This window comes from Nicotiana sylvestris, chromosome 4, assembly GCF_000393655.2.
Source record: "Nicotiana sylvestris chromosome 4, ASM39365v2, whole genome shotgun sequence".
Classification (NCBI taxonomy): Eukaryota; Viridiplantae; Streptophyta; class Magnoliopsida; order Solanales; family Solanaceae; genus Nicotiana; species Nicotiana sylvestris.
Window position 1 is genome coordinate 107,850,949 of NC_091060.1, and position 16,939 is coordinate 107,867,887.

A 16,939-nucleotide genomic window follows, 5' to 3' on the forward strand; every position below is an offset into this window, starting at 1 on the left:
CTAACTTAAAAACATTGAGGATGTTTAGCTTTCACGGCCGAGGTCAATTTTCCGCGGTCTGCGGTTGGTCTTTCGCGGTTGCGTCCAAGTTTTTGTGGTCCATGCTTCTAAACTTGAGAGAGCTTAACATTTTCCTCTGCGGCCGCGTTTACTTTTACGTGGTCCGCAGTGGGTCATTCGTGGCCGCGTTCTGTTTTTCGTGGTCCACGGTTGATCAAGCACAGAGAGTCAGTAGTTTGAGCCTAACCTCTTCGCGGCCACGTTCACTTTTACGTAGTCTGCGGTGGGTATTTTGCAGTTGCGCTCACTTTTACGTGGTTTGTGGTGCCCTGTTTTGAGAAGCAGTGTTGCATTTTATTTACCTTGAAAATTGTAATTATAATTATATGTGATTTTTTGGTTCTATAGATATGTGATTTATTTTAAAACTGGTTGTTAGGAAATAGATGCTAAGTATAAGTAAAGAAAATAAGAAATGCAAACCAATAGGGTCACAAGGCTGGGCCTTGAGCTGGCTGGAGCAGGGCCTCGAGGTCTAGACGGGGCTAATAGTAATGAATAATTGATGAAGAACAATGATAATGAAGGCCTCAAAGATGTCCTTTTACGGCTAATAATGAGCAATAAATGAAGAACAATAAATGAACAATGAAAAAATAAGCACTAAATGTGTAGAACAATTGTTTAAGCAAAGAGTAGAGAATATTGTATTGTATTCAATATGTTGTGTAATAAGACGAATCCTTTTACAAGATGACAAGGGTCCCCTTTATATAGGAAGGGTGAATCCCAACACAGTACATGTCTAATAAATGATGAAGAAATGCTACTGGTACAGCTGTATAACGACTTAGTACATATTTATACTATTCTTGAAGACTCTTTTAGTCCTCATCACGTACCCTCGGGGGTTTCCCGCCTTTCCATGATTGTCATCGATTTTCACACTGCCTCGAGGTATACCATGGTGGGTCTTCGACGTACCCTGCCGAGGCAAGTGTTTCGGGGACGGGCCTTGGACCGTGCTTTGATCCCATCGAGGTCGGGCTTGAACTGCCACAAAAGCCTCAGATCGCTCTTCCTTGATTTTGAACATATACAGATAGTCCCCGCATTTCTTAGAATAGAATGATATGAAACGACTTCGATCTCGATTTTCTCGAGCCTCTTATGATGACGTTATTCTCGTGATGTAAGCGTTCGAAGTGATTGAAACACCTCATCGGTTATTCTTCCTAGAAGCATTGAATATACTGTCAATTCATTTTCCCCAAAAGCGGTGATTGCGCCGCCGTTTCGTTTCCCCAAAAGCATTGATTGTATCGTTGATACATTTCCCCAAAGGCATTGATTGCACCGTCGATTACGTTACTGTCTCTCTATAAATAGGGGATTACTTAAGTCAAGACTTCACTCAGTCTTCCTTCAATAGCCTTCAGCCCTTTCCCATATCTACATCCTCCTCTAAACTCCAATTTCTATGGTTCAAACCCGTGACTAAAAGGTCCTACGGCAATAGCTTTGTCAGTTACGCCATGGATCTTTTTCAGAGTATTTCCCCACTGAGTGGGATTATATATGGTTGTTGTTGATGTTGTTGTTGGCCCGAAATAATGAGAGAGAGGCTTCAGATTCTACACGCATCAGAAGATATGTAGACCGTAAACCGCTGCTCATCTCTCTTAACTTCAACCTGGTGTGGAGCTTCACTCCTTTTGCTTTCCATGGAGTGAGGTGTGCTATCTACTAACTTTTGCATCCCACACTGGTACAATGTCTTAAGAAGTGGCTTCACAATAGTAGTGCTGATGAGACCCATACTTGCCAAGTTTTCCACCAGTCCACAATTTTCCTTGCTCGTTAAAAGCTTTTGCTCTTTGATAGGCTATAGCCTTTTCCTCGTTTATTGCTGCTTCGGAGGGGGTTCTCGAAGACAACATTCTAAAGATCAAAAAGGAGTCCCCGAGAAGAGGGTTCTCGAGGATGTTGCCCTTGAGGACAATCCCTCGAAAGTAGATTAGTTTTTCAGCTGTTGTTTTTTGCTTCTTTATTTCTGTGTAAGGACCCTTCGTGGGCTTTTGTAACCGTTTTTCATTAATATAAGAGTTTCTTCATTTTGCCTTCGACTTGTGTTAAACTCCATTTTTCCCTCGTGCGTGAAAAATCCAAGTGTATGGCTCTATTGATCGGTCCGGGTACCGGGCCTGGACATAATAAACCCTTAGGTTTTTGATTGGTCAATATGATATTCCTTGAAGCTCTTTGTTATCCCTTGGACTAAGTCTGGATTGATTTGATGCGAACTTATATCGCCGGGACATATGGGCCCGGATTGAGTGAGAGTAGGGTCTCGATTTTTGAAATAAAGTTTAGCTTTTTAGGCCTCGTTGATAGTCCTCGGGTGGTAAGTTCCTCAAGCTAAAGCAGCCTTTAGATTTTACAGCCGGGGGGGGGGGAGCTTGCTCAATTATCTAAAAATAAAGATAGCCCTTAGACTTTCACAGATAATCCCCGAGTGAGAGCCTACTCAAACTCGGGCAGCCCGTAATTGAGTGAAAATTTGCTTTGAACTTAAAATAAAGATAGCCCTAAGGCGTTATAAATAGCCCTTGATCAAGAACCTGCTCGAACTTGGGTAGCCCGCGGGCTAAATAATTGAGTGGGCATTCGCCCGAACTCGAGAGAAAAAGTAGCCCTGAGGCTTTATAAATAGTCCCCGAGCGAGAACTGGCTCGAACTTGGTTAGCCCATGGGCTAAATAATCGAGTGAGCGTTCGCTCGAACTCGAGAGAAAAAGTAGCCTTGAGGCTTTATAAATAGTCCCCGAGCAAGAACTAGCTCGAAATCGGGTAGCCTTTGGGCTTAATAATCGAGCGAGTTTTTGCTTGAATTCGAAATAAAGATAGCCCTGAGGCTTTATGAATAGTCCCCGAGCGAGAACTGGCTCGAACTCGAGTGGCCTTTGGGCTTTAATAGTCGAGTGAATGACTACTCGAGCCTAGCTCGTAGATTGTTCTTAACTAACAATCTAATTCCCAATGCTTTGATTTTGACGGCAACATCATGATGTAAGCAGTTGAAGTGACTGAAAGGTTGCTTTGGTACAATTCTCAAAATCATTAATTGTAGGCAGCCCACGGTCAGCCTTTTGGCTTCCTCAACATGTTCAAACGATCTTTATAAATCGACAAAACTTCATAACTTTGCCGATATTACTCCCTTAGTGCTTCCAAGATTTCATTTAGCCCTTTTCAATTTCCTTGAACTCTCCCTTTTCTTTTCTAACGACATTTTCCACTTTCTCGGATCCTTTACTTTAGAAATCGTAAAGACCTCTAAAACGGTTCCTCAAAAGGAAAAAGCTTTATCGTCTTCTCAAACGACTAAAAGTAAACTAGTAGTTCCTCCTAGTATCGAGGAGTGTATTCCCGGACCTTGTGATACATCTTCTGATTTCCAGGTTGAAAACCCTTCATATGTTCCGGGATGATGTGAACCAATGTCTCGATATATCATTTTAATAACTGAAATCGAGAAGGTGAAGGCTGACTGCCGTTGGGGGAGGGCGGTGCAACTAGAGATTCCTTCACGAGGAGAAGACATAACCAAGCACAAGGCCAGTTTCCTCAGTGTATACACATATCCTTTCACCTTAGGCCCGGTAGGAGCCTCTTTACCATCGATAGATCCCGTGATCCTCGATTTCTGCAGCCAATATCAGGTGACACTTGGGCAAATCTATCCATCATTCTGGTGCATTGTTTATATGATTAGGTATTTCTCAAACTTTGTTGAGGGGATGCCTTTTACCCTCGACCATCTGATTAGACTGTATAGCCCTTGACTTTATCGAGGTGGCCTAATTAAGCTGAAACGCCGATCCCCGAAGGCCTTTTTTGCTAGCATTGATAAAGAAAAGGACCGAGGGTGGATGAGCTGCTTTGTTCGAGTCAGGACCTCAAACTTGATCCCTGCTAAGAGAATGTCATTCCCCGAGAAATGGAATATAAATCGTAAGTAAACATGTTCCGCTGATCGGATAACTTTTCTTGACTTTGAATTAACTTTCTTTGATGATACAACTGTTGAGTGGTACCCCGGTGTTATAAACAATCTCCTGGGCTGGGTTCGACGACTTGATTCGATCTTTCTATATGCTAAGCGCGTGTGGCGCGATCTGGCTAAGGCCCGTTGGGAGGACAAAAATCAGGGTGAGTTTTTATCTCTATTCATACTTAAGCTCTTTAGAGAAGATATCTCTCACTAGTGCTCTCATCATTTGTGCCTATGCAGGCCTTGGAGAGGCCGTTTTGATGAGGGAACCCCCGCTAGGGGAAGCAGATATCCTGAAGCCTGCTAAATAGAAAAAGAGAATGAAGAAATCACCGGCCGGATCCCCGAAGCCAAAAAAGGCTAGAGTTTAAAAGTTCGAGGCCGACTCAGTGGCCTCAACTTGGGAGGCGGCTGAAAGTCTTTGTGCCGAAGGCGAAGAGAGTGATGACTGCCCACTGGTACTTAGGGGGAGAAGAAGTGTTGCTGCCTCTAAATCTACTGAGTTGAAGGTGACTGAGCCGGAGGCTGCTAGAACTAAGGTCGCCGAGGTGGTCCCGACCCGAATTGAGGGAATTATTAAAAGGGACTTAGACAAAGTCCCAGGGCCGACCAACGACCAAAACACTTCGGGTGCCAAGGGGCACCTCGTTGATAAAACCGAAGAAACCAATGATGAAGCCCCTCGTAGGAGGGAGAGGGCCCCCGTCGACCCAATTGAGGTGATCAACGTAGATGAGCCTCTACTGGGCCCATCATTCTCTCCTAGGCAAATGCGGGATGCCCAAGATATGAAAATTCCCGTCGTGGGGCCATCCCCCGGGGAGAATAGTATGTTTGAAGGATATTTTGTTGGGGTTGAGGAAGGCCCCGATATAGATGCCTCATTGATCTTTGAAGAAGCTGAGAAGCTTCGACAACAGGTAATTTTGATTTGACCGCTGCATTTTGAGTTTTGATTCTTGCTTTTATGACTCTCTTCTTCTGTGTTTTCAGACCTTAAAGCTCTCCAACCAAGCCTTTGCCAAGTCACAAGAAGAGTTGGCTCGTTGTGAGGACAAATTTAAGAAGCTCGTTGCTGAATTGGACGAACTTAAGGCCCTTTATGCCCAAAAGGAGGGGGAGCTAGGTGACCTTAGAGCTCATTTGGAGAGGATATCTCGAGAGCTGGCCGATCTCAATGAGTAGGTAGTATGAACTTCACGAGCTTATTTCTGTGCTTCAGTCAATTGAGCGTTTGATACCTTAATTTGACATTTTCAGCTCAAGCAAAAAGATAGTCTAATGCGATAGGAGCTTAGAATAAGAGATACCGAAATCCTTGGGCTGAAGCAGCGCATGGATGAGGTGTCTTCCGATAAAGAAACTCTTCGAGAGAAGCTGACCTCGGCTAAGTTCCAACTTCAAGGGGCGAGGGAGAAAGTCGCAAGTATAAAGTTCTACATGCTAAACTAGTTGCTGAGCTATTTGCAGCTAAGTCCGAAGCCGTTGCGCTCATGTCCTCATACCGAAAAGATACTACTGTTGCAAATGCTCGAGCTAGAAAAGTGTCTGAGATGGCCGAGCTTAAACTATCTTGAGCCTTGGAACATGCTCGATTAAGATCTCGGAGACAGGCTTTCAAGGATGTATATGCAGGGGGCATCGATTTGTCTGCCGAGATCAAAAGGATGAAGGTCCTAGAGGAAGAAGTGGCAACTCTGCTTTCTTTCGATGATGGTTCAACCAGTGAATCGACCAGCAGCTCGGAGGATGATGAGGGTGATAGTGAAGTCCCCGAGGGGGAAGAGGTCGTCAATGTTACGGGGGTCAAGGACCAGGCCATTGAAGGCACAACTTCCGAGGGAGCTCCGTCTAGTCAAGTAACCTCGGTGGTAGATTAGGTTTTCATTTGTTCCTTTTTTGTGAAAGGGATTCAAGCGTGAGCCTTGGAAATATGTCTTCGAGAAAACTTTACAATATATATATGGATTTTTGCTTTTCGTCATTTCTTGTTTTCCCTTTGCCTTTTGGAGTAAATTTTGATGCTTGTCGATAACCAGTTTGGTGTGTCGGACTTATGATATAAACCCCTTAGGTTTTCATGCTCGATGAGTGATTGATAATAGTTGACCGTTCGGTGTTCGATCCTCGAGTCAAATTTTTACTCGGGCTCATTGACCCTTAGGTTTCAACATATTGGCCCTTAGGCTCTTTAGGTTGGCTCTTAGGCTCTTTAGGCTGGCCCTTAGGCTCTTACGCATTGGCCCTTAGTCTCTTTAGGCTGGCCCTTAGGCTTTACGCATTGGCTCTTAGGCTCTTTAGGCTGGCCCTTAGGCTCTTACGCGTTGGCCCTTAGGCGTTTTTAGATTGGGTCAATGCGACCTCTAATATGGCTATAGTTTTCCCTGTTTTGGCTGAAGACTTTGAAATTTTGATTATGCCTGGCATTTTTTGTGTTCGTCCGACTCTTCGACGGCTCAAATAAGAACCTCGATTATGAGTTGATATATGACAATAATTGAGTACCTCAGGAGGTTCTCTTGAAGGCTGATTTTTCGAAGCCTTTTTGTTGAAGGCTAATTATCTCGAAGCCTTTTTGCTGAAGGTTGATTATCTCGAAGCCTTGTTATTGTTTAGAGCTGATATGATCGAAACTCTTTTGATTATGCTAGGGGTATCCTACTTAACCGGTTCTTTTCGAAGTATTCGTAGGCTTTTAATTTTATGGCGGCGGTTGGACGTCTTCGAGCCGCGTTAATTTAGCCAGAGCCTTTTGATATGACCGTAGTCTTTATGTTCGGTCGTAGACTTTAGTCCCCGGGTGAGATGACCTCGGGATTTATATCGAGGGTATGCCTTTTTAGGGGTCTTACAAGTTCGATATATCCTTGGTCTTAATATCAGGGTTATGCCTTTTGAAGGTCTTATAAGTTTTGGCATGCCTTGTTGAGGTCTTACAGATTTGGTGTTGCCTTACTGAGGGCTTACGAACTCGAGGTTCCCTTATTGAGGTCTTACGAATTTGAATTTGATGGCTTCGACGAGCTAGTTGTCGATGACAGTCCTCGAGTGTTCGAAGATTTTTGGCCCTTGAGTAGTTTTCGCGTGAAAGTAGTGAACTTCTTCAAGTGTTTTGATAAGAAAAGAGGCTTACTCAATTATTTGATATATGTGTACATGTTTTTTTTTGCTTTTGGAGGCTTGATTATTCTATATGGACACAGTTCATTTGACCATTTGGCTAAATACAACATTCCCCTATCGAGATCTTCCTAGGCATAATTCGATTTCTTCGAAGAGGAGACCTCCCGGGGTGATGCCCCCTAGTATTTAGGGTTGATCGAAAAGAAGCCTCGAATACTTGATGAGTTCTCCTTAGGTAGCATATGGATGTTGCCTCATTAAAAACCTTGCCGGTAAAACCCATTCGGGATAAAACCCGGTCTAAGGGAAAAAGAGTGCAATACATGCTTTAAAACCCATGGTCTTCGAGCTGGAGGGTGCTTTGATTCCTCTTACTTGAACACCTGCAATAAGTTAGTATAAAACATAAGTGAAAAGGGAGACGGTTGTACCTTAGCATTGATAGCGTTAGAGCCTTGATCCGTTTTACTTGCTTGCTCTGAGGACGCAGCACGGTCCTTTATTGACTCTTGTCTTTTGGCTTCTTCGATGTGGGGGGTATTGATGTCGGTGCTACGTCGTGCACCACGAACATCTTTCTTGTTATATGTTTCTCCCCGTGCACTGCTTTTACTCCGTCCTTGGTTGGAAACTTTATCATTTGGTGAAGGATTGATGGCACTGCCCTCATACTGTGTATCCATGGCTTTCCAAGTAGGGCATTGTATCTCATGTCACCTTCGATGACATGAAACTTGGTATCTTGGATTGTACCAGCCACATTGATCGAGAGGGTGATTTCCCTTTTTGTTGCCTCGCTTGCCATGTTGAATCTATTGAGGACTCGAGAAGCGGGTACAATCTGGTCAAGCAGTCCGAGCTGCTCCACCACCCTCGACTTGATTATGTTGGCTGAGATACTTGGATCTACGAGCACACTTTTAATCCCAATTTTATTTAAAAGAAAAGAAATTACCAATGCATCATTATGAGGCTGAGACAAGGTCTCGATGTCCTCTTCGCTAAACGTGAGACTATCCTCTGGTATGTAACTCCGAGTTCACCTTTCCCTGGTGATGGATATTTTTGTTCGTTTGAAAATGGGTTCCTATGAGCCATCGACCCCTCCAACGATCATCTGGATGATGTGTTGCGGTTCTTCTGATTTATTTTTTTTGTCTGCCTCTCTTTTCCAAAATTGGTTTTTAGCTCGATTGTTGAGGAATTATCGAAGGTGCCCTTCGGTGATCGGCCGGGCCACCTCCTCTCGGAGTTGCATACAATCCTTGGTCCTATGACCGTGAATGCCATGGTATTCGCACATCAAGTTGGGGTTCCTTTGGGAAGGATCTAACTGTGCGAGTTTTGGCCATCTGATATCCTGATTCTTCCCATGACCGATACGATGCCTAAGACATCAATGTTGAAGTTGTATTCTGACAATCGGGGAGCCTTCATTGGCTTCGAATGCATGTCGAACTCGGTCTTGCTCATACGGGATTTTTGGGCTCGATCTACTCCTCGATCATTTAAAGGTACATTTCGCCTCAAAGTGTCTCTTTGATCTTTGAAGTATGGTAATACCTATCTTTGCCTGATTTCGACTCCCTTTCTGCAGACCTTGGTTCCTTTGCTAGGAGCCTACTTGGATATACTAAGCCCGAGGGGGCTCCTAGTTGGTCATCTTCGAACCTAATCTTCGATTAATACCTGTTGTGCACATCTGTCCAAGTCACGATGGGATACTCAACTAAGTTCTACTTTAGCTGCCTCGAAGCTATCGAGCTTCGTTCGTTCAAGCCCTGAGTGAAGGCCTGTAGTGCCTAGTCATCATAGACTGGTGGAAATTCCATTCGATCCATCTGGAAGCAAGATACAAATTCCCTTAGCATCTCATTCTCCCTTTGTTTGATCTTGAAGATATCAGACTTCCTTATAGCAACATTAATGGCACCGACATGCGCCTTCACAAAAGAATCTACCAACATGAAAAACGAATCCATTGAGTTCGGGGGTAGGTTATGATACCACATCATGGCCCCCTTGGACAGTGTTTCTCCAAAACATTTCAGCAAGATAGATTCATTTCGTCATCCTTTAAGTCATTCCCTTTTATAGCACAAGTGTAAGCGGTAAAGTGCTCATTGGGGTCCGTGGTCCCGCCATACTTCAGGACATCGGGCATTCTAAATTTTTTTGGGATGGGATTCCGAGCCGCACTCGATGGGAATGGTCTCTACACGAACTTCTTCGAATCTACACCCTTTAGAATCGTGGGTGTGTCTAGGATCTGATCGACCCTCGAGTTATAAGTCTCCACCTTTTTGTCGTTAGCCTCTATCTTCTTTTCTCCTGATTCAATCCTTTTAGTGAGTTCCTCAAGCAAATTCATAATAGTGAGGTCCGTTGCTGACCCGTTGTGACTTGATCTCTCTGGTGCTTGCTCGACTTGAGGAGCCATTTCCGATGTTGCCGTACTTGGAGTTTTTTGTTGACTTTGCAGCTGAGCAATAACTACTTGTTGTGCTTGCAACATTTCAAAAATGACTTGGAGGCTGACTCCTCCTTCTTCTATCCCTTATGCTTCTTGGCCTCCATCCTGGGCTTCCCTGTGTCCATTCCTTATGAGGTATGCACCTGCTTTCGTGTTTAGGACGTTGTGGGAGATGATATCAGCTGGCTCCATGTTTGGTACTCCCTTAGGGTTTACAGGTGGTACACCCAGCCCTATGACGTTATTTTCTCCAAGTCCTTCACTGTCATGAAGAAGTGCATTTTGGGTGCTAGACATGATTAATCCTGAAATCAAAGAATCTTTGACAAGAAAAAGTGTGAAGAGTAACGTGTGTTATGAGAAAACTAGCACCAAAACAATCACTATTATTTTTAGCCCCATGATGGGCACCAAACTATTTACCTTGAAAATGATAATTACAATTATATTTGATTTTGCGGTTCTAAAAATACGTAATTTATTTTAATACTAGTTGTTAGGCAATAGATGCTAAGTGTAAGTAAAGAAAATAAGAAATGCAAACTAATAGGGTCACAAAGCTAGGCCTCGAGCTGGCTAGAGCAGGGCCTCAAGGTCTAGACGGGGCTAATAGAAATGAACAATTGATGAAGAATCAATGATAATGAAGGCCTCAAAGATGGCTTTTTATGGTTAATAATGAGCAATAAATGAAGAAGAATAAATGAATAATGAAAGAATAAGCAATAAATGTGTAGAACAATTGTTTAAGTAAAGAACAGAGAATATTGTATTGTATTCAATATGTTGTGTAATAAGCCGAATCCTTTTACCAGATGACAAGGGTCCCATTTATATAGGAGGGGTGAATCCTAACACAATACATGTCTACTAAATGATGAATAAATGCTATTGGTACAGCTGTATAATGGCTCAGTACAGATTTGTATTATTCTTGCAGACTTTGTCAGTCCTCATTGCATGCCCTCGAGGGTTTCCCGCCTTTCCATGACGGTCGTCGATTTTCACATTGCCTCGAGGTATATTGTGGTGGTTCTTCGATGCACCATGCCTAGGCGAGTGCTTTGGGGATGGGCCTTGGACCGTGCTTTGATCCCATCGAGGTCGGGCTTGAACTGCCACAGAAGCCTCAAATCGGTCCTCCTTGATTTTGGCCGTACACACATTTCATCAATACTGTTTAACACATTTTTGAAGCCCTTTTTCTAACTATATTTCAATGCTTGTATGTTGCAGACAATGGTCCGTCCTTGAGGTAGAGGTGATACGTCGAAAGGGAGGGTAGAACCCTCCCGAGGCAGGGTAAAGGCAAGACTATGTTACCCCTAGCAGTGCAAAAGTCTATTGGCAAGTTAAGAGCCTCCATCAAAGCTGCGGATAAAGTCGCGGACCATTCTGACACTAGTGAGTATGTCCCTTCCCGAAAAGCTTCAGAAGGAGACTCCGTGACAACACATATCCCCATATAATTCTCGGGGAGACTATATTTAGTTGATGAGCCCACCTCCTCTGAGGGTTCAACTGATGGTTCATCCGAGGGCTCGGGAGAGGGTAGTGAAAATTCTGAACCCTCTTCCGCACATGCTTCTCCTTCTCCTATTAATGTTGATGAGGATGACGAAGTTCCGGATGATGGGAGAGGGGGTGATACCAATGTTAGAGGCTGACCAGGTCCAGAAACCCGAGGTGTGGGCTGACAGATTCGTGAGCGAGAAAGCATATCTGAAATTCCGAGAATGGTGGCCCCAAAGGCCGCTCACCCTTGAGCGACTGTCCATATAGAGAGACCTCCTTCCCCACAATCCAAATTTCAAGAGGTAGTTTTAGGAGAGAAAGGGGTATAAGTTCTTCATCGTCAAATTGCCGGATGTAAATGAGTACCTTGTCAAAGAGTTCTACGCCAATGTTGCCCACATCAAAAAGGGCAACATTGTGACAAAGGTCTAGAACTTGAAGATCTGGTTTGATGGCCACACTTTGAACGAATATGCTATTTTTGAGGATGTGGAAGTCGTGCAATACTAGGAGAAACTGGTTCTAGATGAAGCAGCCCGTCCATGGCTAGCAGAGATATTAGCCTTTCCTGGGACGACACCGGCATGGCTCACTACTGGAGTCCCAATAGCCAGAAACACCTTCAGCTTTGAAGCCAAAGGGTGGTCCACATTTGTGTGCAACCGGCTGGACCCGTGCCAGCATGATAATTTCCTCCCACTCACCCGAGTGATCTTGATAACTTCCATCATAGAGGGATATCCAGTCAATATGGGGAACCTCAAGTACTATCACATCTCCAAGGCAGTTGGAAAAGAGGAAAGATCATATCCCTACCCCAACTTCCCCACTATATATTTCAATGACCAAGGGGTCAGGAAGAAGCACTATGATACAAAGGTGAAACCAAAAAAGTCTTTATCCTGGTATAGCCTCCAAGGATCGGGCAACCCTAAAGCAAAGGGTAAAGCCACTATCTCCATTAGCCTGTCTGAAGAGCCAAGGGTAGTGGCCACTAGGTCAGAACCTTCTACAGTAGGGGGATCTTCAGTTGCCATGCCTTCTCTTTCATCTAGGACATCCATCACAGTGTCGTTATTTGTGCCCTCATCTTTCACTTACCCTCAGACTGCATTGCAGGTTTCTCAGACATTATCCAGCATCAACAACTGGATACAGACAACTACATCAAAGTTGTCTGTCTTATCTAGTGTAGTAGCAGCACAGTCAGCCCCAGCACAGCTTTAGGTACCTCCATCAGTGGAGGATTCAATGAAGGAGCTTCTGGATAACTAGAAGAAGCTCTTGGACAACCAAAAGAAGATCCCAGACATTTTTGATACACATGGAAAGGCTATCAAGGATCTGGGCAAGCAAGTGGAGCTGCTAAAGAAGGAGGTAGAGAGGTTTACTTCTGCTGGAGACATCCTACTAGACTAGCTCCAGCAGCACAGTCAGCAGCTGAAGTATGAACACCAAAGACCGGGTGGGTTGCTTCAGCAGATAGAGATTCCTAAGTGGAAGTGGGAGAGGATCACCATGAACTTTGTAGTTGGGCTCCCACAGACTTTGAGAAATTTCGATGCTATTTGGGTGATTGTGGATTGGCTGACCAAGTCCGCACACTTCATTCCTGTGTGTACTACTTATTCTTCGGAGCGGTTGACGGAGATTTATATCCGAGAGATTGTTCGTCTACATGGTATCCCAGTTTCCATTATTTCAGATAGGGGTACTCAGTTCACATCACGGTTTTGGAGGGCCGTTCAGCATGAGTTAGGTACTCGGGTGGAGTTGAGTACAATATTTCACCCTCAGACGGACGGACAGTCCGAGCACTATTCATATTCTTAAGGATATGCTCTATGCATGTGTGATTGAGTTTGAAGGGTCTTAGGATCAGTTCTTGCCATTGGTGGAGTTTGCCTACAACAACAGCTATCAGTCCAGCATTCAGATGGCACCGTATGAGGCTTTTTATGGTAGGCGGTGTAGATCCCCAGTGGGTTGGTTTGAGCCGGGTGAGGCTATATTATTGGGCACAGACTTGGTTCAGGATGCTTTGGAGAAGGTTAAGGTGATTTAGGATAGACTCCGTACAGCCTAGTCCAGACAAAAGAGTTACGTGGACCAGAAGGTTCGTGATGTTTCCTAAATGGTTGGAGAGTGGGTTCTGCTTCGGGTTTCGCCTATGAAGGGCATTATGAGATTTGGGAAGAAGGGGAAGTTGAGTCTGAGGTTTATTGGCCCTTTTGAGATATTGAGGCGTGTTTGGGAGGTTGCTTATGAGCTTGTCGTACCTCCCAACTTGGCAGGAGTTTATCCGGTATTTCATGTTTCGATGCTCTGGAGGTATCACAATGATTTGTCGCACCTGTTGGATTTCAGTTCAGTCCAGGTGGACAAGGATCTATCTTATGTCAAGGAGCCAGTGGCAATATTGGACATGCAGGTTAGAAAGCTGAGGTCAAAGAATATTGCATCAGTGAAGGTTCAGTGGTAGGGTTAGCCGGTCGAGGAGGCGACCTGGGAGATCTAGTAGGATATGCACAGCCGTTACCCTCATCTTTTCACTACTTCAGTTTGTCTCTATGCTCGTTCGAGGACAAACGAATGTTTAACTGTGGGAGGATGTAACGACCTGGCCGGTTTTAAGAATTTACGCACCAATCCTTTATTAACTACTTTCCCCGTGTTTGTTTCTGCTATTGTGAGCTGTCGGGAGGGTTTATTTGGAGTTTCGGAGAGTTTTGGGACACTAAGTCCCTAAATGAGAGCTTAAGTTTTGGAAATATGACCATAGTCAGAATAGTGTGAAGACGGCCTCGGAATGGAATTCTGATGATTCTGTTAGCTCTGTTGGGTGATTTCGGTTTTAGGAGCGTGTTCGGATTGTGTTTTGGAAGTTCGTAGCTAATTTAGGCTTGAAATGCCGAAAGTTGAATTTTTGAAGTTTCCGGTTCGATAGTGAGATTTTGATCCGAGGGTCAGAATGGAATTTCGGAAGTTGGAGTAGCTCCATAGTGTTGAATGTGATGTGTATGTAAAATTTCAGGTCATTTGGACGAGGTTTGATAGACTTTTTGATCGAAAGCGTATTTTGAGAGTTTTTGAAGTTCTTAGGCTTGAATCCGATTCTATGTTGATTCGATGTTGTTTAGGTGTTTGGAAGATTTGTATAAGTTTAGATAGTGGTATATGACTTGTTTGTGCTTTTGGTTGAGGTCTTGGGGGCCGCAGATGCGAAATTTAGCAGTAGAAGCGGCCAACTAAGGAAAAGCAAGGAGTCGTAGGTGCGGAAGGGCTCACGCACCTACGTGACCACAGATGCAGTGAGTAGGTCGCAGGTGCGGATTTTGGGACTTTAATGAGTTTTGCAGGTGCAGTCAATTTTTCCGCAGCAGCGGGACTGCATGTGCGGTCCCATGACCGTAGAAGCAGATTCGCTGGGCAGAACATATAAATAGTTGCCTTCACGAATTTGAGTTATTCTTTCACCATTTTCATGTGAGAATTGAGCTTTTGGGGAGGTTTTTGAGAGGGAATTCAAGGGAGCTTCGAGGAGGTAAGATTCTTGGAACCTAAACTCGTTATTATGGTGATTTTATCATTCTAAGCATGAAAATTTAAGAAAAATTAGTGGTAAATTGAGGGTTAGAACTTAATTAATTAGAGACCTTTGTGTGATAATTTGAGGGATCATTTGAGATTCCATTTTGTTACTTTTGGTATGACTAAAATCGTGAGAGTGTGGGTGTTCTAAAAATGTAAATGTTACCCGATTCTGAGACATGGGCAGGAGGGGCATTTTGGTCATTTTACCTAATTTCCCGTATTAGCTTAAAATTTATTTGTAAAATCAGTTACTTGAAGTGTTATTTACATTATGCAATTGAATTGGATAGATTTGGGCCATTTGGAGTCGAGTACTCGTGGCAAGGACGTGGTTTCAGGTTGACTTTGAGCCGGTTCGAGGTAAGTGGCTTACCTAACCTTGTGTGGGGGACATTCCCTTTAGGATTTGGTATTATTGATAATTGAAATGCCTTGTACGTGAGGTGATGAGTGCGTACTTGTGCTAATTGTTGAAAATCCAGTTTTCATTAAATAATTACTAGTATGTTTCTTTTTCTATTTATACTACCCTCAATTTAAGTCTGTTGTTAGCTTAGGAAAGTATGTCTAATTGACTTAATTGCCTTACTTGCTCAAATGCCTTATTTGGATTCCGTGCAGCATACTAGGTTAGAAATACCTGTTTTACCTTGGTATGGAACTTGAATAGAACTGTGTACTCTTCCTGTTGTTATGTGTTTACTTTGGGACTACGGGATAGTATCTTGGGAGATCCCCCTGTATGTTTACTTCGGGACTACGGAATGGTATCCCAGGAGATCCCCCTGCATATTTATATTGGAACTACGGGACTGCACCCGGTAGATTTCCCTTGTACTGAGTATTTACATTTGGGACTACGGATCAGTATTCCGGGAGATCCCCTCGCATTATGAGTTGGACTACGGGATGGTATCCCAGGAGATCCACTGAATATTTTTATTTGGGACTATAGGACGGTATCCTGGGTGATCCCCGTTTGTTATCTTTGTGCTGAGTTGTATTTTCTTTCTGTGTTTACTTTGCCTCTGTAGTAGTTGTTGCTGTCCTTTATATCCTGTACTACTTTTACTGTTGTACTTACTCATACTGTTTTGTTCTACACTGTTGAACCTTATATTTTATTTAATCTTAGTAGGTCCCTGACCTTCCTTGTTACTACCCGACCGATGTTATGCTTGGCACTTACTGAGTACCGCTGTGGTGTACTGATGCCCTTTCTGCGCATGTTTTTCATGTGCAGATCCAGGTACCTCCATTCAGACTTATCACTCGTAAGACGAGGCGCTTGTAGAGACTCCGAGGTATATCTGCCGCGTCCGCAAACCGAAGAGTCCTTTCTACTCTCCCTTTTTGTATTGGCCCTTCTATACTTTCGTTTCCTTGTTAGATATTCTGGAGTTAGATATTGCAGTCATTCAAAGGCTTGTGATCATGAGATTCCGGGTTTTGGGAAATGTTGTTAGCCTTTGAGAGTTGATATTGTGTAGGCCAAGCAACACTTTGAAATATTGTTTTATTTCACTATTTCGGCTTTTATTTATTTCTTCCGCAAGTTGGTTTATTTTTCCACATTGTTAGGCTTACCTAGTCGTATAGACTAGGTGCCATCACGATGGTTCACGGAGGGCGAACCGGGGTCGTGACAAGTTGCTATTAGAGCTCTAGGTTCATAGGAGTCATAAATCACAAGCCGGTTTATTAGAGTCTCGTTGATCGGTACAGAGATGTATGTACTTATCTACAAGATGCTATGTAACTGTTAGGAAAATTCCACTTCATTTGATTTCCTTGTCATGCGAGATTTTGATATCACAATTCTAAACTTTTGTCTTCTATTCTCTCGCAGATGATGAGGACACATGCTACCCGAGATGATCAGGCACCCGCACCCCCTACTATAGCCGTCAGAGGCCGTGGCCGGGGTAGAGGCCGAAGACGCGCACGTGGTGCAGCTAGAGCACCCACGCGAGCTACCGCTGAGGTACCACTAGCAGTTCTAGCCAGAGTCCAGGCACCTGATATGCCTACTGCTACTACTACTCCAGCTCTTCAGGAGACTCTTGCGCAGTTCATGAGCATGTACACCACTTTGGCTCAGGTAGGGTTGTTTCCCCTTGCTGCAGCCACATCTCAAGCTGGGGAAGGAGCTCAGACTCCCGCCGCCCGCACTCCTGAGCA